We start from the raw sequence: 26,586 nt of genomic DNA, 5'->3' as shown, positions 1-26,586 counted from the left end.
AACCACCTCACTGCACTTGGAAGAAAATATAGTCAAGAAGATCAAGTGAGGAAAATACTGAGCGGTCTCACAAAAGAATGGGAACCGAAAGTAACAGCTATTGAAGAAACCAAAGGAGAATCCATTGGTTCTGTTGCAGCGCTGTTCGGGAGCCTCGCTGAATATGAGAGCAAGCAAAAGTACAAAAAGGAGATGAATGAGAAGAACCGGAAAAAGCATCGCTCTTAAAACTCAAGAGAGCGAAGATGATAATGAAGATGATCTAGAGGATGATGAAATGGGCTTATAGTCAGAAGGTTCAAGAAATTCTACAAAAACAGAACCGGAAAGAAGTTCCAGCCGAAACGCAGAATTTCATCATATCCGAACGAACCAAAGGATCCAATCATTTGCTTCGAATGTAAGAAGCCAGGACATATCAAGGCGGAATGTCCCCAACTTTCCAGAACGAAGGACAAAGAAAAGAAGAAAGAAAGATTTAGAAAGAAGAAAGCCTTCGTCACATCAATCTGGGGAGACAGTTCTTCGGATGAAGAAGAAGGAAGTGATGATGAAGAAACCGCTAACATCTGTCTAGTGGCCAAGAAAACGAGGAATCAGAGACAGACGAGGTAATAATTTCTGAACCATCTTATGATGAATTACAGTCCGAATACAATGCATTACATTTAGAATTGGTAAGAATTGCAAAGGAGTTAGTAGGTTCTAAGAAAAGGATAAAGTTTTTAGAAGAACAACAATCAAAGGTTGAAGTCAATATAGATTCGACTTCAACTTGCAAAGGTTGTGAAATGAACGAAAGGAAGATTAAAGATCTTACCAGGACCTTAGAAAAATTCACTAAAGGTAGCGAAATGCTTAAAGTGATCCTAGGAGCTCAACGGTGTTCTATGGACAAAACTGGTATAGGATACGATCCAACTCAGGATAAGTCAAAAGGAAAGAAAAAGAGTAGTGGTAGATCATATCTTACATATTTTAGAAATTCTGTGCATTCTTCAAATCCATTTGCACTTTGCTCTCACTGCAACCGTAAAGGCCATTCAATTCTTCTTGTTACTATAAGAAGAAAGGAGCCTACGGAACATTTAAATGGGTGCCCAAAGGTACTTATGTGCCAAAGATAACTCATACTAACCAAAAAGGACCCAAGAAGGTATGGGTACCTAAAACATGATTGTGATTTTGCAGGTATGTCTCAAGGCATCCAGAACAAATAAATGGTATATAGACAGCGGATGCTCCAGACACATGACGGGTGACACTGAGAAGTTTACATCACTCAAACCAAAAGAAGGAGGAAAAGTAAGCTTCGGAGGAAACCAATCGGGAAAAATTGCTGGAATTGAGAAATCAGGAAGTAAGCATAGCATGAAGGTCTATGTCATAATCTCCTCAGTGTCAGTCAAAGTGCGGACAAAAACAACTGGGTGATCTTTGACTCTGAAGAATGCTTAATCATAAGCAAAGATGACCTACCCTTGAAGAAAGAAGAATTGAATACAAAGCTAAGAGCTCCGAGGGACGGTAACTGTTATACACTTCAAATTGATTCTAAAACCTCTGAAAACTGTTTTATTAGTAAAAAGGAGGAAAGTTGGATTTGGCACAAACGACTTGCACATGTTAACATGAATCAACTTTCAAAATTAATAAAAAGGGATTTAGTTATTGGTTTACCAAAAATTCAGTATGAACATAATGTTATTTGTGATGCATGTCAAAAGGGTAAACAAACAAAGTCTTCGTTTAAATCAAAGAAGACAGTTTCAACTGAAAGACCACTCCAAATGATTCACATGGACTTGGTCGGCCCATCAAGAGTAAAAAGCTTTGGTGGAAATCTGTATACTCTTGTAATAGTTGATGACTATTCGAGATTTACCTGGACTCTGTTTCTTTCCTCTAAAGATGAAACATTTAATGCTTTCATTATTTTTGCCAAAAAGGTTCAAAATGAGAAAGGTATATCTATTGTGTCAATCAGGTCTGATCATGGAGGAGAATTTGAAAACAACGAATTTGCAGACTATTGTGAGGAGCATGGAATTGACCACAACTTCTCTGCACCAAGGACTCCTCAACAGAACGGAGTAGTTGAACGAAAGAATAGAGTACTCACGGAAATGGCTAGAGCAATGCTAAATGAGAAAGTGGTCTCACAAGTATTCTAGGCAGAAGCAATGAGCACAGCTTGCTATATATCTAATAGAGCCTACATCAGAACACTGCTCGGAAAGACGCCATATGAATTGTACAAGGGGAGAAAACCCAATCTGACACATCTAAGGATCTTTGGGAGCAGATGCTATATCCACAACAACAACAAAGAAAACTTGGGTAAATTCGATCCTAAAGCTGATGAGGGTTTGTTTCTTGGCTACTCTAATCGTAGTAAAGCATACAGAATTTTCAATAAACGAACTTTTACAATAGAAGAATCAATTCATGTAGTGTTTGCTGAAACTGAAGCAATTTCGAAATCTGTAGATGATGATGATGCTGAGATCATTCAAAATTTTCAAAAAATGGATTTGAACAAAAATTCAAACAAATTATTTTCAGAAACCGTTTCAGAAAACAGGAATGATTTAAACGATCCCTCTTTATGAGAAAATCTAGAATAGCCAAAGGCATGGAGATATAACCGAGATCATCCACTGGAACAAGTCATTGGTAAAGTCAATGAAGGGGTCAAAACCCGGAGACAAGTAGTCAATGAAGTTCTTTTTTCGGCATTCATATCTCACATTGAACCCTCCAGTATTGACGAAGCACTATCAGATGAATTCTGGATAGTTGCAATGCAGGAAGAGCTTAACCAATTTGAGAGAAATCAAGTTTGGGAATTGGTACCCAGACCAGATGACCATCCGGTCATTAGCACCAAATGGGTATTCAAAAACAAGCTCGATGAATCCGCACAGATCGTCAGGAACAAAGCTAGATTGGTAGCCAAAGGCTATAATCAAGAAGAGGGAATCGATTATGAAGAAACGTATGCTCCTGTAGCCAAATTAGAAGCCATACGAGTTCTTTTGGCATTTGCTTGCATCAAAGATTTCAAACTATTTCAAATGGATGTTAAAAGTGCATTTCTGAACGGTTACATATCAGAAGAAGTGTTTATCGAACAACCTCCCGATTTTGAAAATTCAAATTTTCCTAATCATGTTTACAAACTTAAAAAGGCTTTGTATGGTTTGAAGCAAGCTCCTAGAGCTTGGTATGAACGACTTAGCAACTTCCTGATAGAAAAAGGTTTTGAAAGAGGTAAAGTGGATGCCACACTTTTCATTAAAAGAAGTAAAAAAGATCTTTTGATTGTTCAAATATATGTAAATGATATTATTTTCGGTGCTACTAACGAAGATCTCTGTCAAGAATTTGCTAAGCTTATGCAGGGAGAATTCGAGATGTCCATGATGGGGGAACTAAATTTCTTTCTGGGATTACAAATCAAACAAAAGAAAAATGGTATATTTATATCCTAGACGAAATACGTGAAGGAGTTACTGAAGAAATTTGGAATGGAGAATGCCAAAAGTGTAAAGACTCCTATGAGCTCAACCTGTTCGCTTGATGTGGACGAAGACGGCAAAAACATAAATCTAACAAGATATAGAGGAATGATCAGCTCCTTACTATACCTCACTGCAAGTAGACCAGATATTCAATTCAGTGCGGGAATGTGTGCAAGATATCAGTCAGCTCCAAAAGAGTCACATGAAGAAGCTGTCAAGAGGATACTCAGATATCTTGTAGGAACTCAAAATTTAGGAATCTGGTATCCTAAAAGAGGAACCAAATATCTAATGGGATACTCAGACGCAGATCACGGTGGATATAAAACGGACAAAAAAAGCACCAGTGGACAATGTCAATTCTTCGGAGGATGTCTTGTCTCATGGTCAAGTAAAAAGCAAAACACTGTGGCAATCTCCTCAACAGAATCAAAATATGTAGCCACTGCCTGCTGTTGTGCTCAGATCTTATGGTTAAAGTAACAAATACAGGATTTGGGAATCAACTTACGTGAGATTCCAATCTTATGTGATAATACGAGCACGATAAGTCTGTCCAAGAATCCAGTTCATCATGCCCGGACGAAACACATCGATGTCAGACATCACTTCATTCGGGACCATATTCAAAAGAAAGATGTAAAGGTTGAGTTCATCCCCACTGAATATCAGATAGCTGACATCTTCACGAAACCTCTAGATCAACAAAAGTTTAACTTCTTCAGAAGAGAATTGGGAATGGTAAATCCCAATGAACTGTAAGAAATCTCACGTTATCTCTCAAGATTAATTGTTTAAATTCATTGTTTTGATGATAAAATAACTAACTTAAGCATCGGAGTATGTAGTAATTTGTTTTGCAGGAAGCTCTGTTTTGATGAAGAAAAACAGAGGTAAATAGAGTATGAGATTATCGATCACTTGTTCGATAATCATAAAGGCGAATAGAAAGTAATTTATCGATCACCCGATCGATAAATCCAAGTCGTGGGAATGGAAAGTACACCAACACAAAAATTATCGATAACTTGATCGATAAATGCTTTATCGATCAAAACATCGATCAGGTGCTTTAAGGTTTCGAGGCCTCTCCTGCAGTATTGGTAAGCATTAATCGATAAGTCGATCGAAGAAATAGGTTATTGATCAAATGATCGATAAACTAGACCAGGTACGTAACTTTACTTATCGATAACATGTTCGATAATTGCATGATCGATAACTTGATCGATAAATCTGAAGATTATAACGGTACTTTTTGAAACCCCACTGTCAGTTATCGAACCCTAGCTCGATCAATAACCGCCCCCTGTTACTCGCAACGGTCAGGAATCACCATTCTCTTAAATTTCCAACCTCTCTTCCACTTAAATTCATCTCTACTACCTCTTCGACCTTCACCAAACTCAAAACACACTATTTCAACCGATCGATTTATCAAGAAATCTCTCAATGGCGCGAGTAAAACAACCAAGTTCGGAAAGGGAAGATGGGTTGGAAAAGCAAAACCAATCAGGCGACACCACTCCTTTGGGTACTCGGAAACGATATAGACCGAAGGTAAGGGAGGAACCAATGAAGAAGAAGGGTACTCTGAAAATTCGTGAAAGTAGGGCAGAAGAGCAACCGACCTCTCTTAGAAAATCTCCCCATTCCAAATCAAAATTACCGATAGTGACTGAAGAATCAGAGACCGAGTCGGATGATGGTGCCTCAGTTCAGAAAGCCATGGAAACCGCTTTGAACATATCCATCCCCAAGCAACCAAGAAAGAAAAAGCAAAGGGCAAGTGAAGGAGTCACACGGGAAATTCCTCCTGAAGGTATATCCACTGAATTTTCTGAGTTATTAACTGGCAATCTCGATAGTGAAGTTAATGTAGCAAAGTATAAAGCTGATTTTGCCAATAGAAAATTTTGTCCCGTGGTATCTGTGGACTTAGAGGGTCTGAGGAAAAACAAACAGATTGCTCTTGACTTAAGTGACCCACTGCAGCATTATTCAAATTGGTTAATCATTGGTGGTGAATACTGTCCTGAAGTAGTTAAAACGTTCTACTGTAATATGGAATCTGTAGAAGAGTATGATGATCAGGACAATCTAAAAGAAAACTACTTAAAGGTCACACTGAGGGGCAGATCTTTCAAACTCACAAGTGTCAAATTAAATGAATTACTCGGGACCCAAGAGTTTGTGAGAGGTGGCAATATGAATGAAGTAAAAGCCTACAAAATTTTAATGCAGAGTGATGACTACCCTGGAGAGCTGAATTTCCCTCCTAAGCAGATGTGTGATTTCTATAGGATCATCCATTACATCTATTCTAGGAGCATGGTAAACAAATCTGGCAATTTCTCACATCTCACTCAGGATGATTATCTTCTTCTAGCCCGGATTATTAGTGGGGAGAAGATTAATATTGGGGATCTTATCTATTCTAAGATGAAGGACTTTGTTCTTAACAAGTCCAGATCAACCCCAATTCCCTATCCTCAGCTAGCCACCTACCTCCTTCAGGCACATAACATTGCTCCATTTGAGCCTGGGGAACTCAAGACCAAGGTTCCTGGTTTTGGCCTCACTCAACTTCACAAGATGAGGATCTCTGTTCCCTTTATACCATCACAGAAGGTATCTCAAAAGGATAAGGGAAAGCAACCTGCTGCTAGTACATCTCGGACCCAGGATGAAGCTGAATCCACTGCCGCTCCATCTCATACCCCTGGTCCATCTTTTATGGAGAGATCCCTCAGGGAAATGTTTCAGGCTAAGCTTTGTGCATTTGAGACCAGAGTCTACTCCACTGCCAGAGACTATGGGGAAATCTCTGATCGAAAGTTTGATGGCGTTTCTAAGATTCTGGATCTTCACCAACAAGCTATGGTGGTTTTGGAAAAAGAAGTTACAGAGAGATTTGATTCAGTGGACAAGGAACTTCGAGAGCTCAAAGGGTTGGTTACTTCTCTCTGCCACCATTTCACTGCACCTAGCACAAGCTTCAACTATGAGGATCTCCTCTTTCATCCACCCTCTCCACCTCACCCTGAGCCTGCACCTCCTTCCTCTCCCTTACCCACTTCTCCTATTTCTGCCACTTCTCCTTCTGTCCCATCTACCTCTGTTCCAGTCCCTTCTACTCTTGCTCTTATCACAGTACCCCAACCTGTTCCCTCCTTTCATTTTCCATCTTTTTCTCCACTTTCTCACCTTCCTCCTCTCCCTATTCCCCTGACCATTCCTTCGGTTCATACCTCTTCCCCCTCATCTGATGCTGACAAAAAGGGGGAGAAGAAAACTGATGATGTTTCGTAGTTGCTTTATGGTTTTATGACATTTTTTTTATGGCTTTATGTTATCTCTTCTCCTGTCACTTTTGTGTACCTGGAGAATGGTTTTATCGATAATTTTTTTTTGCTGTGAATCTGTTTGTGTTGATTTATAACTTATGTTTTGTCATCATCAAAAAGGGGGAGAATGTTAGGATTATAGTTTTGATGATAACAAAGTTAGATAAATTGGGTTAAGTATGTTGATCGATCATCTGATCAATCAATCGTTTATCGCTAAGTTTTCAGATAACTGCTCAGGTATAAATCAGTTTTATAGTAGGTGTTTTGATCGAAGATCTATCCGATAAGTTGTTGATCGATAAAATGATCGATTATCGCTAACATGGAAATCACATAAGGTTATAGTTAATTATCGATCACTTGATCGATAACATCAGATAAACAAACAAGTAACAGATAAAGAGAACCAAATCTGAAGTGTATTTATCGATCACATGATCGATAAATCAGTTATCAATAACGACTTCGATAAGAGGTAACACACTCTACTCGTTCTGCACATTAATTCTGTTACCATTTATCGATCATATTTTTGATCATTTGTTTATCGATCACATGATCGATCATTATGCTCTAACTCTCTGAATGCAGGTAATCATCTTAACTGCTGGATCGATAACCTTATTGATCATAAAATTATCGATCACATGATCGATAATCAATGTCTTTATCTACTCATACTTAGTTTTCTCGACAACCAAATTATCGATAACATTATCGATAATTTAACTTCTTTGCATAATATCTTTTCACATAACATGATCGATAAAGAGTCTAAGGATTGCTATATTCACATTAACTTATGTTGAACCATTTTCGATCACCTAATCGATCATTGACTTTTCGATTATATGATCGATCATCCGATTTCCTGAAACTCGTGTTTTCACAAAACGTGATCGATAATCAGTTTCTTTACCTTACAGGATTAAATTTCTTTCTTCACTTTATCGATCACTTGTTCGAATATTTATTGATCGATCACCTGTTCGATCATTCTAGATAGACTGTGTTTTTCGCTAAATATATTCTTACTCATGGTTTATCGATAACCTTATCCATCATCCATTTATCGATAATTTGTTCGATCATCAATGACTGAAGTTTCATTTCTGTAACATTTGAATTATCGATAATCTGTTCAATCAACAAGTGTTCGATCACTTGTTCGATCATAGAACGATTTCCGTTTACCATGATAATTCTTAAAGTCAATGATCCAACACTTGATCGATAATATTGTTGAACTGATTCAAAAAGCTTTCACTCTATTTATCGATAACCTGATCGATCAACAAGTAATCGATCACCACTTCGATCAAGCATATCCAGAATGTTTTTATGGTCTTTTTACAGATAAATCACTTCGTCCAAAATCATTGAATGATAAATTCGTTTTCTCTTCTTGGTTCATGACTAAAGCCTACACCGCAAGACTCTTACTTGTTTAAAGCTTAAAATATGCATATTACTGAGAAAGAATACAATGGCTCTTCAACGGGATTACGTAGACTGCAACCTACAGTGTCAGAAGCTCAGACGCATTAATGGCGGAACCGTTGAAACCGGCGAAACACGCAAACGGAGTCACAACGGCTAGAAGTTCTTCCGTCTAACGGCTACTTAACGATATCAACTATAAAAGGCACGAAGAAGCATTAATGAAGGGATTGAATAGCGGAACTACCACCTGTGATTATTAAGCCTAGCATTCAATACTCTGTTTTCCTTAATACTACTGAGCATCAGTGTTCATCATTAAATTCACTCTGTAAGAGAGCTGATAACTACTCTTCATTAAATACTATTGAGTGATACTCAAGAGTGTGGACTCTTGAGAGGGCTTGTATCTTTACGGGAGTAAGGGGGAGTGATTGAGCGATTTGATTGAGCTCAAAATATTAGTTTCTTTTCATATCATTATCCATGATTTTGTCATACTTTCTGGTCCTTTTAAGTGAAAATTGTGCTTAACTGAGATTTATGGTTCTTACTTTGAGTTAGTGTCATTTTGAGGATTAAATTGTCATAATTGGTTGTTAATTGGATTCAATTAACTTCTAGGACAATTGATACTTCAATTTGTTACTTTTTATTGTAGGACACTAAAGATTTGGGGCCAGAATTGAAGAAACCAAGGCAAAAGAAGCAAGAGAAGATCCTCTGCCTAAGTTCGCCGCGGCCAACATCTCACTTCGCCGCGGCGAAAACCCTTCCGTGAAGACAGGTCTCTGCCATGTTTCGCCGCGGCGAACATATTCTTCGCCGCGGCGAACCCCTCGGAGCAGCAAATCTCAGACCCGACCATTTCGGGAAATTTTGACCTACCCATCCCCAAAAACCGACCCATGCACGTAAGTTTCGGGTTAGAAACCCTATTTTGGGTATGATGACAGAGAGGACCATCATTCAGCCACCACCTACGTATCTTTCATCCTCTTCTCTCATTTCCACCTCAGAAACCCTAATCCCATTTCCATTTCTTCCATCTGCTGCTACCATGGCTGAAGAACAATATCTGGTTGGAGTTGATTCAAGAGTTATGACTAGCTAAGCTTCTCAACTCTTGAATATGGTGGAAGAAGCATGAGTTCACAAAGCTTCAAAGGGGAGTTAGCTTCATCTATAAGTTCTAGTTCTTTGTTTATGAATTTCTAGGTCTTAGGATTTGTAAATTTGGGCTGAACTATTTTGATTATGGTTGTAATCAATTCTGGATGATTGTCTTGTGTATTGGATTATTAGTGTTGAATTTGAGCTTCAATACATGTGGTTACATGTATGTTTTTATGCAACTCTTTTGATACTCTCTGTCTTGCATGGTAATGTGTGATTGTTGAGTTAATCTGGGCTTGCATTTAACCAAGTGCATTAATTAATCTTAATACACACACTAAGTGAGCTTAATAGGATCTTATGAAATGGGTACCATTGATTAAGATCCTAGACTTAAAGAGTTCTTTAAGGTTTTTCATTTAGAAAACTTGGTGATTTCTACTCCCATACTTATTTTGAACTATGATTGCTTCAAAGCTATATTCAAGAGATTACATATCATTAATTTCACTTCATTACTACTATCTAGAAAAATCCAAAAACATAGTCACTTAGATTTGAATTAATTGCATTTAGTTTTAGCATTTCATAATGGATAAAAACACCAAAAACCCCTTTTTCATTACTCTGCATAGCATTAATCTAACTTAGACATCTAATTTAGGCTCCCAAAAGAGAACGACCTGAGTTTGCACTACTGCATAGCTTGGATAATTTTTGAGCGAGAACCTCTAAGCGAACGACAAGAAAAGGCTCTCTTTCAAGTGGCGCCGTTGCCGGGGAGCCAAGAAATTGGTTCTCTAGGTTAGCTTGTGCTATTTGATTGACTTTTGAGGTTTTTGATCTTTATGGGTAGCATTTAGGGTAGTTTAGTTGCATATTTGTTCATAGTATAGGTTTTCATCTTGCATAGCATCAAAATTTTTGGAAATACAAACAAATATACTGATTTTCTTGATTTTCAGCATTTCTCACGTTGCATCAGTGAAGTCCAGTGTCTGATAAGCATACTGCCCACTTTCGCCGCGGCCAACATTACCTTTCGCCGCGGCCAACTTTTCGAATTACTGAAGAAATTCCCTCGGGATACTTTCGCCGCGGCCAACCTGTTATTTCGCCGCGGCCAACTCTTTGAAAAACCGAAGGAATTTCTCTCGGGATACTTTCGCCGCGGCCAACTTTTCGCCGCGGCCAACTCCCGACAATCAGACATCTGGTCTTCTCTGCCATCTTTCGCCGCGGCCAACCCCTGATTTCGCCGCGGCCAACTTCTCTGAAAGTTTTTAACACTTGCATTCAGCTTCTTTATCTGTGCATACTTACTCATACCCCACCCATACATACTCATACTCATCCATACATACTAATACTCATCCATATACTTTCATACTCACACCTTACACTTGCATCCATCACATTGCATACTTTTATTTGACTTTGTGTGCTGCAAGTCAATTTTGTTACTTTTTCTCTTGTGATACTTATTTTGCATGCCACGAAAAACCAAGCTTGTGCCCTATAACCCTGAGATTGAGAGAAGACTCACAGAGATAAGAAGAGAGAAAAGAGTCGGAGGGACAAGTGAGTTGGTGATCGAGCAAGAGAATATTTCAGTGGAATCTAGCCTATCCAGTAGTGAGAGTGAACCTACTGACCAAGAGATAATGGCTGATTTACCACAAAACCAACCTCATCCTAACCCCAATGCCAACCAAGTAAGGAATGGAGGCAATGGAGGAAATGGTGAGCAAGAGAGAGTGGGAGAAAATAATGGGAACCCTAGAAGAAGAACAATTAGGGAAGCCACCACATCTGATGTTAACTTTGACCCATTTACTGCTGCATGTCCAAATTTTGAAGTTAATTTTGAGATTAAGGGTTTATTGATTAACTCTCTTCCTAAATTTCATGGCTTGACAGGAGAAGACCCATACCTCCATTTGCAATCTCTTTCCATGATTTGTCAGAGTATGAAGCCTGTGGGAGCATCGTTGGACCAAGTGCTATGGAAGGTTTTTCATCTATCCTTGGAAGGCAAGGCTAGGGAGTGGTACATGAGCCTTCCAAGACATGTAGCTGATGCATACCATAGCTGGGGGAACTTAAGGAAGGCATTTTTGGAGAAATACTTTCCGGCTTCTCGGACTTCATCAATGAGGAAGGAGATTTATTCTGCCAAGCAAGACTACGATGAATCCCTCTACGATTACTGGAATAGATTTCAGGACCTACTTTCAAGATGCCCACATCATCAAATTCCGGATGAGCAACTGGTGCAGTACTTCTATGATGGGTTGAAGAACCAAGAGAAGGGTATGTTGGATGCTGCATCGGGAGGATCTTTAATAGACTCTACTGCTGCAGAGGCTTGGGATTTGATAAAGAAGATGGCCCTGAATCATCAACAACATGGGGTGAGAGACACTAAAGGAGTACATGAGATGGGAGCTGCTTCGGTGCACAACAGAAGAATGGACGCTTTGGAATCAAAGGTAGATTCTTTGGGAAGCCAAGTGACATCTCAACTATCTTTGATCACTGCTGAATTGAAGAATATGAGTGTGCATCGCCCATCCACTCCTATGGACATTACAGCGCCTAGTTGTGACACATGTGGATCAGTCATGCATATATCTAGCGTTTGTCCGGGCCGTTATGAGGAAGTGTCTGCAGTCTTCCAAGGTCGCCCAAATCAAAAATGGGACCCCTACTCCAACACTTACAATGAGGGATGGAAATCAAACCCTCGATTGGGCTGGAGGAATGATGATAGTAGACCTCCAAATAGATTTCAGAAGAGTGGAGGAGCTGGTCCATCTTCAAACCAGTTCCAAAACCAGTCTCAAGCCCTTGCGGTCCCACCTAAGGATGAAACGAATCAACTTCTACAGAATATGATGGCTTTAATGAAGGAAGAAAGGGCTGCCAACGCTACTCAGTTCAACTCCTTAGCTTCACTAATTCAACAAGATTCATCCAAGAATGATGCTAGATTTAGTGCTTTGGAAAAGAGAATGGAGCAATGGGAGACTAAATCTGAGAACATGAACTCCTATGTAACTCAGTTATCCAATAACATGAGTGAGCAACAAGCTAGAAGCAGTGGCACCATTCCTTCCAATACCGTCATAAACCCAAAGGGTTTGAATGCAATCACGCTACGAAGTGGGAAGCAAGTAAGATTCAGTGAAGAGGAAGAGGAATCAGTTGATGAGGAGATTGAGTGTGATAAGCCTCTTCCTAAACATTCAAGAGTTAAGAATTCTGAGAGTGCAAAAGAGAGAGAATTGCTAGATGAAAAGAAGTCAACTCTTCTAAGTAGCAAAGGAGCAAAATCTGAGAGTAATTATGAGGAAGCAGCATCAAAGGAGCATGATGGGTCATCTAAGCATGGAGCGGGTAAGCTGAATGATAAAGAGGTAAATCTCAAAGACCTTCCTTTTCCTAATTCATACTTGATAAGCAAAAGAAAGACTGAAACTAAATTTGAAAAAGATGTTATTGATTTGTTCAGTAGAGTGGAAGTTAATATTCCTTTGCTTGATCTTGTTAAGAGAGTGCCTGCTTATGCTAAATACCTTAAAGACCTATGTACCCATAAGAGAAAGTTTAGACCAAATGAAAGAGTCCAAGTGAGCTCCAATGTGTCTGCCCTGTTTAAGCCTCAAATCCCTGTGAAATGCCAGGACCCTGGATCCTTCACCATCCCTTGCACAATAGGAAAAGTTTCTATAAGGGGAGCCTTACTAGATCTAGGAGCAGCTATTAATGTGATGCCTAAGTCTGTATACACTTCACTAGGAGTCAAGACGCTTAAGTCTACCACTGTAGTACTCCAGTTGGCTGATAGAAGTATTAGGTATCCGGAAGGCATCATAGAGGATATTTTGGTTCAAGTTAAGGATTTGGTCTTTCCTGCTGATTTTTATGTACTTGATATGTCCTCTGAGCTTGTCCATGACACCACACTGATTCTTGGTAGACCCTTCTTGAGGACTGCTAACACTATGATTAGCATGAAAGAAGGTACCATCACTATGGAAGTAGGAGATCATAAGGTTTGTTTTAACATGTATGAAGCAATGAGGCTATGAAGACTATTCTCTCTTGGGTGTAAATATGATTGATGTTGCTGTTGATGATGTCTGTTCTGAGTTTGAATTGCTAGATGATTCCTCTAGTTCTGAACTTTATTCAGTTATTTCTGATGATGAGGATGACACTATTTCTTCTTTTTCATCCCTTTACTCTACACCTTCTTCTTGCTCATGTGGTGATAAAGATACATGCCTTGATTGCACTGTGTTTAATTGTATGCTCTCCCTCCCACATGCATTCTCTATTTCCTCCCTTGACCCCAATTTAGACTTTGATCCCTCTATTGTCAGCGATAATTCCCTTGGGGAAAGGTTTTCTGTTGCTATTTCAGATATGGAGGACGAAGTCATGGAAGAGATTCCCTCTAAGGCAGTTGCTGTAGATCAACTACAAGTTGGTTCAACGCTTGGAGAGGAAGCTATCTGCAAGGTTGAGGAATTTTCACTGATTGAAGGAAAGGGGAGTAATCTTTTCTCTCTTGAACTTCATAATTTGATTCCATCTATTGTGCAACCACCTACTCTTGAGTTGAAACCCCTGCCCCCTACTGTGAAATATGCTTTTCTAGAGTCTGATGAGCGATTACCGGTCATTATAGCTAACTCCCTATCTAAGGTTGAGGAAGAAAGACTCCTTACTGTTTTGAGAGAGCATAAGAGGGCTATTGGGTGGACTTTAGCGGACATTCCTGGAATTAGTCCAGCCATTTGCACACATAGAATCTTGCTTAGTGAAGGTTCAAAATCAGTGATACAACCCCAGAGAAGACTAAACCCCCTGATTCTTGATGTGGTTAAAAAGGAAATTACCAAACTTCTAAGTGCTGGGATCATCTATCCCATATCTGATAGTGAGTGGGTTAGTCCAATACATGTAGTGCCTAAAAAGAGTGGGGTTACTGTTATTAGAAATGATAGGGATGAGCTTATTCCTACAAGAGTGCAGAATTCCTGGCGTGTGTGCATAGATTATAGAAAACTCAATGATGCCACACGGAAAGATCATTTCCCTCTTCCTTTCATAGACCAGATGCTTGAGAGACTTGCAGGCAAATCTCATTACTGTTTTCTAGATGGTTTCTCTGGGTACTTTCAAGTACCTATTGCACCGGAGGACCAAGATAAAACCACTTTTACATGCCCTTTTGGTACCTTCGCCTATCGTAGGATGCCTTTTGGGTTATGTAATGCTCCAGGGACTTTCCAACGTTGTATGATGGCTATATTCTGTGAATTTTTAGAGGAATGTATGGAAGTCTTTATGGATGATTTTACTGTTTATGGTGGTTCTTTTGATGATTGTCTTGCTAGTCTTGAAAAGGTTTTGAAAAGATGCATTGAAAAGAATTTGATTTTGAACTTTGAAAAGTGCCATTTTATGGTCAATGAGGGGATAGTTCTAGGACATTTGATTTCTAAAAAGGGAATTGAAGTTGATAAAGCTAAGATTGAGGTTATATCTTCTTTGCCTTATCCTGCCTGTGTTAAAGATATTAGATCATTTTTGGGTCATGCGGGATTCTATAGGCGGTTTATAAAAGATTTTAGCAAGATTGCTTTACCTCTCTCAAAGCTTTTACAAAAAGATGTGAAATTTGATTTCGATGATTCTTGTAAAGTTGCCTTTGGTGAATTGAAATCTAAACTCATTTCTCCTCCTATTCTTGTTGCACCCAACTGGACCATGCCCTTTGAAATTTCATGTGACGCTTCTAATTTTGCTGTAGGAGCTATGTTAGGCCAGAGGGAGGAGAAACTCTCAAGAGTCATTGCCTATGCTTCGAAAACACTGGATGCAGCTCAAGTCAACTATACCACAACAGAAAAAGAGCTATTTGCAGTTGTTTTCGCTTTAGAGAAGTTTAGACCTTACTTGTTAAATTCTCATGTGACTGTTTTTACTGATCATGCAGCTGTTCGCTATCTTCTTAAGAAACCACAATCGAAGCCACGATTGATTAGGTGGACATTACTTCTTCAGGAATTTGACATTGAAATCAAGGATAGAGCCGGGGCTGAGAACCATGTAGCCGATCACTTAAGTAGGCTACCTGATGATACACGGGGAGTAGACTCTTCTGAACTCACCTGTGATTCCTTTCCTGATTCAGTATTATGTGCTCTAGCTGTTAAAGAGCCTTGGTATGCGCATATTGTTAATTATCTTATAACCGGACTCACCCCCCCTTTCATGTCTAAATTTCAGGCACAAAAACTTCAAAGCGAATCGAGGCACTACATCTGGGATGCCCCTCACTTATGGCGGATATGTAGTGACCAAGTTATCAGAAAGTGTGTGCCTAGTGAAGAGTTTGAGTCTGTCATTACAGCTTGCCATTCAATGGTTTGTGGTGGTCATTTCAGTGCAAGGAGAACATCTAGGAAAATTCTAGATTCTGGTTTTTACTGGCCAACCCTTTTTAAAGATTCTTATGATTTTTGTCGGTCCTGTGACAAATGTCAACGTTTTGGGGGGTTAGGTAAAAGACATGAAATGCCTCAACAACCTTTACTGTTTTGCGAAATTTTTGATGTTTGGGGGATTGATTTCATGGGTCCCTTTCCTTCGTCCTTTGGTTTTATATACATTCTTCTGGCTGTTGATTATGTTTCCAAATGGATAGAGGCTGTACCTACTAGAAAAGATGATGCCCAAGCGGTTTCTAAGTTTCTTAAGTCCAACATTTTCTGTAGGTTTGGGATTCCAAGGGCTGTGGTTAGTGATAGAGGTACCCATTTTTGTAATAAAGTGGTAGATAACTTGTTTTCTAAATTTGGTGTCACCCACAAAGTCTCCACTGCATATCACCCCCAAACCAATGGCCAAGCTGAAGTGTCCAATCGAGAAGTGAAACAAGTGCTGGAGAAGATAGTCAAACCATCCAAGAAAGATTGGAGCCTAAGATTAGAGGAAGCATTGTGGGCCTACAGAACTGCCTATAAGTCGCCAATTGGAATGTCTCCTTATCGTTTAGTCTTTGGCAAAGCATGCCATCTACCAGTAGAGTTGGAGCATAAGGCATATTGGGCAGTCAAACAATGCAACATGGATTTGCAATCTTCTGGGGTGGAGAGGAAGTTGCAGCTGCAAGAACTTGAGGAACTGAGATTGGAGGCTTATGAGAGCGCTAGACTTTACAAGGAGAAGACAAAATTGGTGCATGATAAGGGTCTCCTACGGAAGAACTTCAAGGTGGGAGACAAAGTGCTGATGTTTAAGGCCAGATTCAAATTTAAGCAAGGAAAGTTCAACACCCGTTGGGATGGGCCTTACACAGTCACAAAGGTGCATAATTTTGGAATGGTGGAGCTTCTCGATGAGAAAACTGGAGCAAACCTTAAAGTTAATGGCCATCAGTTGAAGCTCTACCATGAGAACCAGAAACCCCCTTAGCTCCCTGGTAGTTTCTTTCCTTCACTCATTTACATGCTTTTGCTTAATTGTTAATCTTGTTATGTTGCATGTGTTGTATGTTGAATGAGTGTGGGGGAGAAACTCCCTTCAGTAGGAAAGTAGAGTAGTTATAGCTAATTTCAATAAGACTCCCCTGGTAGTTTTTGATCTCTCTCCTATCTTGTTTCATGCCTGATGAATTGGTGTTTTTAAGTGAATTATATGATTCAATTTGATTGAGGAATTTTATCTGTGGTATACTGCCTATTCATGGATTTGTTGAACACCTCTTGATCTCTTTTGAGGCATTTTCTAAAGTTTTTGAAATATCCAGCCTTGTCTGTTGTTGGTTGTTGTGTTTATTTGGGTTTAAGTGTTTTGTTTACTCTGTGCGTTCTGTGGTGTTTCGCCGCGGCAAACTTTTACTTTCGCCGCAGCGAAGTTCGTCCGTCCCTGTGTGTTTCCTCTCGGGACTGTTTCGCCGCGGCGAACTTATGTTTGGCCGCGGCGAAACGTCTTTCTTCCGTTGTGTTTCTTCTCGGGCATGTTTCGCCGCGGCGAACGTGCCGTTTCTGCGTTGAGGCGTTTCGTTTTCTGGCTCTTATTTCCGCGTGTTTTTCCCTTTCTGCCCCTTATCTGAACCGCCCACCCCTCTTCCATGAACCCCTTTTCGTCTTTTCCCATCCCCACTCAATTAAACCCCTATTATTCCCCTCTAATTTCAAAACCGTCGCCCCCCTCTCTCAATCAGTCGGCCCCTCATTTTCCTCTCCCTTCCCCCTGCTCTTCTTCCTCTTCGATTTCTGCTTCGCCTGTGCCTCGTGTGTGTGTTCTATTATCGAGCCGCCAGCCGCGCATCAGTGTTCTTCCCCATCTCTTCTCCTCTCCCTTCTTCCTTTTTTCAGTTCCCTTTATTCCTTGCTCCAGCCGCGCATCCGTGTTCGTTCTCTCTTTCTTGGTATGTTCTTTCTCCTCCCTTGTTCTTTCCTTTAGTTTAGTTTAGTTTAGTGGTTTATTAGGTTATTTGTTTGGTTTTTGCTATTGGATTAGTTTGTGGTTAGTGTAGTTGCGTGGCCTGTAGGTTACTAATGATTCATAGTGCATTGTCTTTTTAATTACTGTATTTGCTTAATTTTGAAAATTTTAGTCCTCTGAAAACCTATGAATCATTAACTAACCATTTGCCACTGTTAGGTTTTAATTTTGTTCATTTCTGTGTTGTTTAGGTTGTAGGTCTTTTTGTTGTGATTGGTGTTCTTTTGTTTGTTGCTTCAGGATATGCCTCGCACCAAAAACCCAAACCCTGAACCTTTACCCGTGTCTGAGTCTGAGTCTGACTCTGAGGGACCCATAACCTATGATTCCATCTATAGGGTAGTGGACAAGCGCCCCCTCCTTAGGGAGAGAGCCTTTCCCCTTGAACCATCCGACCATCCCTTTGTCCAAAGACTCCAAGAATCCCAAATGCTTGAATTGGCTCGCCCACGAGCCAATGGTAATGATGTCTTTGTCCGCCACTTCTATACCTACGCCCGCCTTAATGGCATGCTATCCATTCCCTTCCGGGGCAAGCAGGTGAACTACACTTTCACTATTTATAATATAAGAGACCACTACCGGCTTCCTGTAGTCCGTAATTCTCAGTACTCTCATTATCGCGATAATTATCCTTATGATGAGATTGTCCAGACCCTATGCCGGGATGGTGCCACTTGGCATCGTCCCCGCACTGCTGAACTGTACTTAAAACGTTCTGATTTTCGGCCTGAGGCAAAGCCATGGCTACACTTAGTCTGCAATAACATCCTACCTACTTCCCACCTCCAGAACCTCCCCAAACACCAAGCTCTTATTGTTTTTCTCCTCATGACCGGCAAATCCTTTGATGTAGCTGAAATCATTCAATCCGCCCTCCATTCTTCCGTCAATACCAAAAAAATCACCAATAGCATTGTCTTTCCCCATCTTGTTTCTGACCTTTTCCGCAAGTGCGGAGTTCCTACATTTGATGATGACAGCTACTTTGAGCCTGCCCCTCTATTCCGGTTTGAGCGCCTTAAACTGCCCACCATTGCACCCCACCCACCTGTCCACCCCGTATACGATGTTAGTGCAGGCCAGGCCGCCACTGATCCAGCCGAGGAAGGCCCTGATGTTCCCGAACCCCCCAGCCCGTCACCTTAGACACGCTTGCCGATGATATTGACGAGCTATCTGAGGAAGTTCATCAGATTCGCGTTACACTCATTCGAGAGATAAAGCGGCAGAAGGATCGTGATGCCCTCTATGAGCGAGAACGTCGCTACCGCCGCCGTTTTGATGCTTTGCTTGCGGATCGTTTGAACTTCGCTTTACCGGCTGAGGAGGAGGAGCCACAGCACCATATGGGTATGGACGGAGCAGGCACGTCGGGTGTAGGACCGTCAGGATCTGGAGCAGCTGACCCTGAGCTTCAGTCTTAGTTTTCTGTTTTTGTGGTTTTCTGTTGTTTTCGTTTGCTCTTTTGTTTCATGTGTTGTTTTGAGGCTGGATTGTTTCTTACACTTTATGGTGCCTCATTGGTTTTTACGCTTGTTCACTTGGATGATTTCTGATTAGTTTGCTTTAATCTTTGTTCTATTTTCACTTCTGATCCTCCTTGCATTCTTTGCTGTCCCTTGTTCACAAATTGAGGACAATGTTGTGTTTAAGTGTGGGGGAGGTCTATATTGTGGATTTTAGCAAATGCTTCTCGTGCATCCATACATTTAGATGATTTTGAGGTGTTTTTGAACTGATAGATTGGTTTAATTGTGAATATTTTGAGTTTAGTTGCTGAAGAGTTGAAATTGCACAGGAATTTTCGCTTTCTACCATGTTTCGCCGCGGCCAACTTCTTGTTTCGCCGCGGCGAAGCCTCCTCTTTCACGACTAATAAGCCATTCGGGCATGTTTCGCCGCGGCGACCCCCTTGTTTCGCCGCGGCGAACCCTAAAAAAAAAAAAAAATTTAATAAATTCCTTGCAATCTCAGCTGGTCTTCAAAAATTTTTCCCAGCTTAGAATCTTCATACTCCTGCACCCTTTTTAAATTAGTAGAAAAGTTCAAATTGTACTAGTGCTTTTAGAAAATTTTTCATGCTTTTAAATGAGGGATGAACTTAGGCTAGTTATTCTCATGTTTTTGACAGACAGTAAATGATGATGTGCTTTGAAATTATGACTATGTGGTTGTTAACTTTTGAGATTGACTAATTGAGATTTAAGCCTTGTTGGAAGGATTTTTGGACCTTAAGTTATTGAATTGAGTGAATCTGCTTATTTCATATTTCTCTAGAACTTGTTTTCATTCTTAATCGAAGCTTAGCGAATCAATTTTTGTAAAAATGATAGAGGCATTCGATTTCATACCCATATTTCCCAAACACAAACCCAATCAGTTTACCTTTGCAAACCCTTTTTGAGCCTTCATCTTGAGTACATGCATGCAACATAACATTAAAAAAAAAAAAAAAAGAAGAAGAAGAAGAAGAAGAAGAAAGAGAGAGAAAAGAGAGAAGTTGCTCAGCCGAAAAAAAAAAAAAGATATAAATATTAAAAATAAGTAACTTCTCTTCCAGTTTTTATTTAGACTAATTTTGTCTTAATAATTTGTATGTTCATACTCATTTTCATTTTCATTTTCATTCTCATTTCATTCATTCCGACTGACCTCCATTCAAAATTTTGACCCTTAAAAGTCCTCTTGATTTGCAAAGTTGTTTCCCATGGTGGAGAGGTAGAATTATTACAAGCCTATGGTAGAAATTGGATTGAGTAGACTTGGAGTGAAATAACCCTAAAGACAAGTGAGTTAAGAGTGAAACACTTATCCGTGAGATGGATCTTTCTTAATCAATCTTTTAAGTTAATTTCCCTTTGTGCTCATTTTCTTAGCATGTCCTTGTTTACTGATGTCAACTCCGTGAGAATTTCTTACTAATCTTCTACTTTCATCTTTAAGCATGGTAGTATTTCTCTTTGTTCTAGTGTCACTTTGAATTATTCTCGCGCTTTGTTCAGGAGTACAAAGGTCTAAGTGTGGGGGAATTTGATTGAGCTCAAAATATTAGTTTCTTTTCATATCATTATCCATGATTTTGTCATACTTTCTGGTCCTTTTAAGTGAAAATTGTGCTTAACTGAGATTTATGGTTCTTACTTTGAGTTAGTGTCATTTTGAGGATTAAATTGTCATAATTGGTTGTTAATTGGATTCAATTAACTTCTAGGACAATTGATACTTCAATTTGTTACTTTTTATTGTAGGACACTAAAGATTTGGGGCCAGAATTGAAGAAACCAAGGCAAAAGAAGCAAGAGAAGATCCTCTGCCTAAGTTCGCCGCGGCCAACATATCACTTCGCCGCGGCGAAAACCCTTCCGTGAAGACAGGTCTCTGCCATGTTTCGCCACGGCGAACATATTCTTCGCCGCGGCGAACCCCTCGGAGCAGCAAATCTCAGACCCGACCATTTCGGGAAATTTTGACCTACCCATCCCCAAAAACCGACCCATGCACGTAAGTTTCGGGTTAGAAACCCTATTTTGGGTATGATGACATGAGAGGACCATCATTCAGCCACCACCTACGTATCTTTCATCCTCTTCTCTCATTTCCACCTCAGAAACCCTAATCCCATTTCCATCTCTTCCATCTGCTGCTACCATGGCTGAAGAACAATATCTGGTTGGAATTGATTCAAGAGTTATGACTAGCTAAGCTTCTCAACTCTTGAATATGGTGGAAGAAGCATGAGTTCACAAAGCTTCAAAGGGGAGTTAGCTTCATCTATAAGTTCTAGTTCTTTGTTTATGAATTTCTAGGTCTTAGGATTTGTAAATTTGGGCTGAACTATTTTGATTATGGTTGTAATCAATTCTGGATGATTGTCTTGTGTATGGGGTTATTAGTGTTGAATTTGAGCTTCAATACATGTGGTTACATGTATGTTTTTATGCAACTCTTTTGATACTCTCTGTCTTGCATGGTAATGTGTGATTGTTGAGTTAATCTGGGCTTGCATTTAACCAAGTGCATTAATTAATCTTAATACACACACTAAGTGAGCTTAATAGGATCTTATGAAATGGGTACCATTGATTAAGATCCTAGACTTAAAGAGTTCTTTAAGGTTTTTCATTTAGAAAACTTGGTGATTTCTACTCCCATACTTATTTTGAACTATGACTGCTTCAAAGCTATATTCAAGAGATTACATATCATTAATTTCACTTCATTACTACTATCTAGAAAAAATCCAAAAACATAGTCACTTAGATTTGAATTAATTGCATTTAGTTTTAGCATTTCATCAATGGATGAAAACACCAAAAACCCCTTTTTCATTACTCTGCATAGCATTAATCTAACTTAGACATCTAATTTAGGCTCCCAAAAGAGAACGACCTGAGTTTGCACTACTGCATAGCTTGGATAATTTTTGAGCGAGAACCTCTAAGCGAACGACAAGAAAAGGCTCTCTTTCACGATTCAATTACTATACCGAGGCACCAAGAGCCCTGTCAATCTTGGAAGATAGTGAAATACTCAGAAGTGTTCTGAGGACTGGACGTAGGTCAAGTGGTTAAGACCGAACCAGTATAAATCTTGTGTCTTCCCTCTTCGGCGAAATCTCTCCTGACTCTGACTCTTTGTTTTTCAATACTATCTCGTTTTAATTTTTAAGTTTTTGTAACTCACCCAATTCACCCCCCTCTTGGGTGAGATTGATTCTAACAATGTGAAAGTGGTTTTATCTTGGTCCTCCGGTGCAATAGGTACTTTAAAGTACCCAGAGAAACCATCTAGGAAATAGTAATGAGATTTGCCTGCAAGCCTCTCAAGCATCTGGTCTATGAAAGGAAGAGGGAAATGATCTTTTCGTGTGGCATCATTGAGTTTTCTATAATCTATGCACACACGCCAGGAATTCTGCACTCTTATAGGAATAAGCTCATCCCTATCATTTCTAACAACAGTAACCCCACTCTTTTTAGGCACTACATGTATTGGACTAACCTACTCACTATCAGATATGGGATAGATGATCCCAGCACTTAGAAGTTTGGTAATTTCCTTCTTAACCACATCAAGAATCAGGGGGTTTAGTCTTCTCTGGGGTTGTCTCACTGATTTTGAACCTTCACTAAGCAATATTCTATGTGTGCAAATGGCTGGACTAATTCCAGGAATGTCCGCTAAAGTCCACCCAATAGCCCTCTTATGCTCTCTCAAAACAGTAAGGAGTCTTTCTTCCTCAACCTTAGACAGGGAGTTAGCTATAATGACCGGTAATCGCTCATTAGACTCTAGAAAAGCATATTTCACAGTAGGGGGTAGGGGTTTCAACTCAAGAGTGGGTGGTTGCACAATAGAGGGAATCAGTTTATGAAGTTCAAGAGAGAAAAGATTACTCCCCTTTCCTTCAACCAGTGAGAGTTCCTCAACCTTGCAGATAGCTTCCTCTCTAAGCGTTGAACCAACTTCTAGTTGATCTACAGCAATCGCCTTGGAGAGATACTTCTCCATAACTTCTTCCTCCAGATCTGAAATAGCAACAGAAAACCTTTCCCCAAGGGAATTATCATTGATAATAGAGGAATCAAAGTCTACTTTGGAGTCAAGGGAGGAAACAGAAAATGCATGTGGAATGGAAAGCATACAATTAAACACAGTGCAATCGAGGCATGTAACTTGTCCACCACATGAGCAAGAAGAAGGTGTAGAATAAAGAGATGAAAAAGAAGAAATGGATTCATCCTCATCATTAGATTCATCAGTGTAATTATCAGAATAGAAAGAGTCGTTATTCAATTCAACTTCAGTACATGCATCCTCAACAGCAATGTCTATCATGTTAACCCCTAAAAGTGAATAGTCCTCATAAGGATGTTTCATTGCTTCATACATGTTAAAAGAAACTTTACTATCACCCACCTCCATAGTTATGGTGCCCTCTTTCATGCTAATTATGGTATTAGCAGTCCTTAAGAAAGGTCGACCAAGGATGAGTGTAGCATCATTCACACGTTCAGAAGATATGTCAAGCACATAAAAATCAGCAGGAAACACCAATCCCTTAACTTGGACTAAAATATCTTCAATAATGCCCTCAGGATACCTAATAGTCCTATCAGCTAGTTGGAGCACAACAGTGGTAGACTTAAGAGTCTTGACTCCTAGAGAGGTGTAAACGGACTTAGGCATGACATTAATGGCTGCACCTAGATCTAACAAGGCTCCCCCTATAGTAACCTTTCCTATAGTGCAAGGGATAGTGAAAGATCCAGGGTCTTGACACTTTACAGGGATTTGGGGTTTAAACAAAGAAGACACATTAGAGGGTAATTGGACTCTTTCATTAGGTTTAAATCTCCTCTTTTGAGTACATAATTCTTTTAAGACCTTAGCATACTTAGGAATCTTTTTAATCAGGTCAAGCAAGGGTATATTCACTTCTACTTTCCTAAATGTCTCAAGCAACTCATGATCTTGCCTCTCCTTACCCATTTTCACATTTTTCAAATAAGCATTAGGGAAAGGTAGTTCATTGATGTTTACCTCCTTACCTTCCTTGCTTGAGGCTCCATGATTGCTTGGCTCAGATTTCACAGTTATCCCCTTGCCATCATGTTCTTTTGAGGCTTCTTTCAGCTTTAGCCTATTCTCCTTGGAGCCTTCAGACTGCTTCTCTTTTGAATGTGCTTGTGGTAGCTCATCACACAAGATCTCCTCCTCTATAACTTCATCCTCCTCTTCTGTGAATTTCACTTGCTTCCCACTCCTAAGGGTGATAGCGTTCAAGCCCTTAGGATTGATAACCGTGTTGGAGGGGATTGTGCCACTGCTCCTTGCTTGTTGCTCACTCATGTTGTTAGATAACTGAGTCACATAGGAATTAATGTTTTCAGATTTAGTCTCCCATTGCTCCATTCTCTTTTCCAAAGCACTAAATCTAGCATCATTCTTGGATGAGTCTTGTTGAATTAGTGAAGCTAAGGAGTTGAACTGAGTAGCGTTGGCAGCCCTTTCTTCCTTCATTAAAGCCATCATATTTTGTAGGAGTTGATTTGTTTCATCCTTAGGTGGGACCGCCAAGGCTTGAGACTGGTTTTGGAACTGGTTTGAAGATGGACCAGCTCCTCCACTCTTCTGAAATCTGTTTGGAGGTCTACTATCATCATTCCTCTAGCCCAATCGAGGGTTTGATTTCCATCCCTCATTGTAAGTGTTAGAGTAGGGATCCCACTTTTGATTTGGACGTCCTTGAAAAACTGCAGACACTTCCTCATAGCGGCCTGGACAAACGCTAGAAATATGAATGACTGATCCACATGTTTCACAACTAGGCGCTGTAATGTCCGTAGGAGCAGATGGGCGATGCATACTCATATTCTTCAATTCAGCAGTGATCAAAGACAATTGAGATGTCACTTGGCTTCCCAGAGAATCTACTTTTGATTCCAAAGCGTCCATTCTCCTACTATGCATTGAAGAGGTACCCAATTCATTAACCGCCCTAGTATCTCTTGCACTGAACTGTTGATGATTCAGGGCCATCTTCTTGATTAAATCCCAGGCTTCTTTAGTAGTAGAGTCTATTAAAGATCCTCCTGATGCAGTGTCTAGCATACCCTTCTCTTGGTTCTTCAATCCATCATAAAAATATTGGACCAGCTGTTCATCAGGAATTTGATGGTGTGGGCATCTTGAGAGTAGGTCCTGGAATCTATTCCAGTAATCATAAAGGGATTCATCGTAGTCTTGCTTGGCAGAATAAATCTCCTTCCTCATTGATGAAGTACGAGAAGCCAGAAAGTATTTCTCTAAAAATGCCTTCCTTAAGTTCCCCCAACTGTGGTATGCATCAGCTACATGTCTTGGAAGGCTCATGTACCATTCCCTAGCTTTGCCTTCCAAGGATAGATGAAAAACCTTCCATAGCACTTGGTCCAATAATGCTCCCACAGGCTTCATACTTTGACAAATCATGGAGAGAGATTGCAGATGGAGGTATGGGTCTTCTCCTGTCAAGCCATGAAATTTAGGAAGAGAGTTAATCAATAAACCTTTAATCTCAACGTTAACTTCAAAATTTGGACAAGCCGCAGTAAAAGGATCAAAATGTACATCAGAAGTTGTGGCTTCTCTAATTGTTCTTCTCCTAGGGTTTCCATTATTTTCTCCTACTCTCTCTTGTTCTCCATTCCCTCCATTGCCTCCATTCCTTACTTGGTTGGCATTGGGGTTAGGATGAGGTTGGTTTTAGGGTAATTCAGCCATTATCTCTTGGTCAGTAGGTTCACTCTCACTACTAGATAGGCTAAATTCCACAGAAATATTCTCTTGCTCAATCACCAACTCACTTGTCCCCTCAATTCTTTTCTCTCTTCTTATCTCTCTGAGTCTTCTCTCAATCTCAGGGTTATAGGGCACAAGTTTTGTTTTCCGTGGCATGCAAGATAAAAGTCACAAGAGAAAGAGCAAACAAAATTGACTTGGAGTACACAATGTCAACTAAAAGCATGCAATGTGATGAATACAAGTGTATGGCTAAGTATGCAAGTGTATGGATGAGTATGAGTATATATGGGTGGGTATGAGTATGTATGCACAGATAAAGAAGCAAAGTGTAAGTTTTAAAA

At 39.9% G+C, this 26,586-nt stretch overlaps 1 pseudogene; it reads left to right on the top strand.

The window, feature by feature from the left end:
• LOC114756522 (uncharacterized) overlaps positions 1 to 26,586 on the top strand; it is a 161,754-nt pseudogene that overhangs the window by 24,737 nt on the left and 110,431 nt on the right.

This window comes from Neltuma alba, unplaced genomic scaffold, assembly GCF_004799145.2.
Source record: "Neltuma alba isolate B1F8T4 unplaced genomic scaffold, ASM479914v2 tig00010421_pilon, whole genome shotgun sequence".
Lineage (NCBI taxonomy): Eukaryota > Viridiplantae > Streptophyta > Magnoliopsida > Fabales > Fabaceae > Neltuma > Neltuma alba.
The sequence above is the reverse complement of the archived record's forward strand: the minus strand, read 5'-3'. Positions and strand labels throughout refer to the sequence as shown.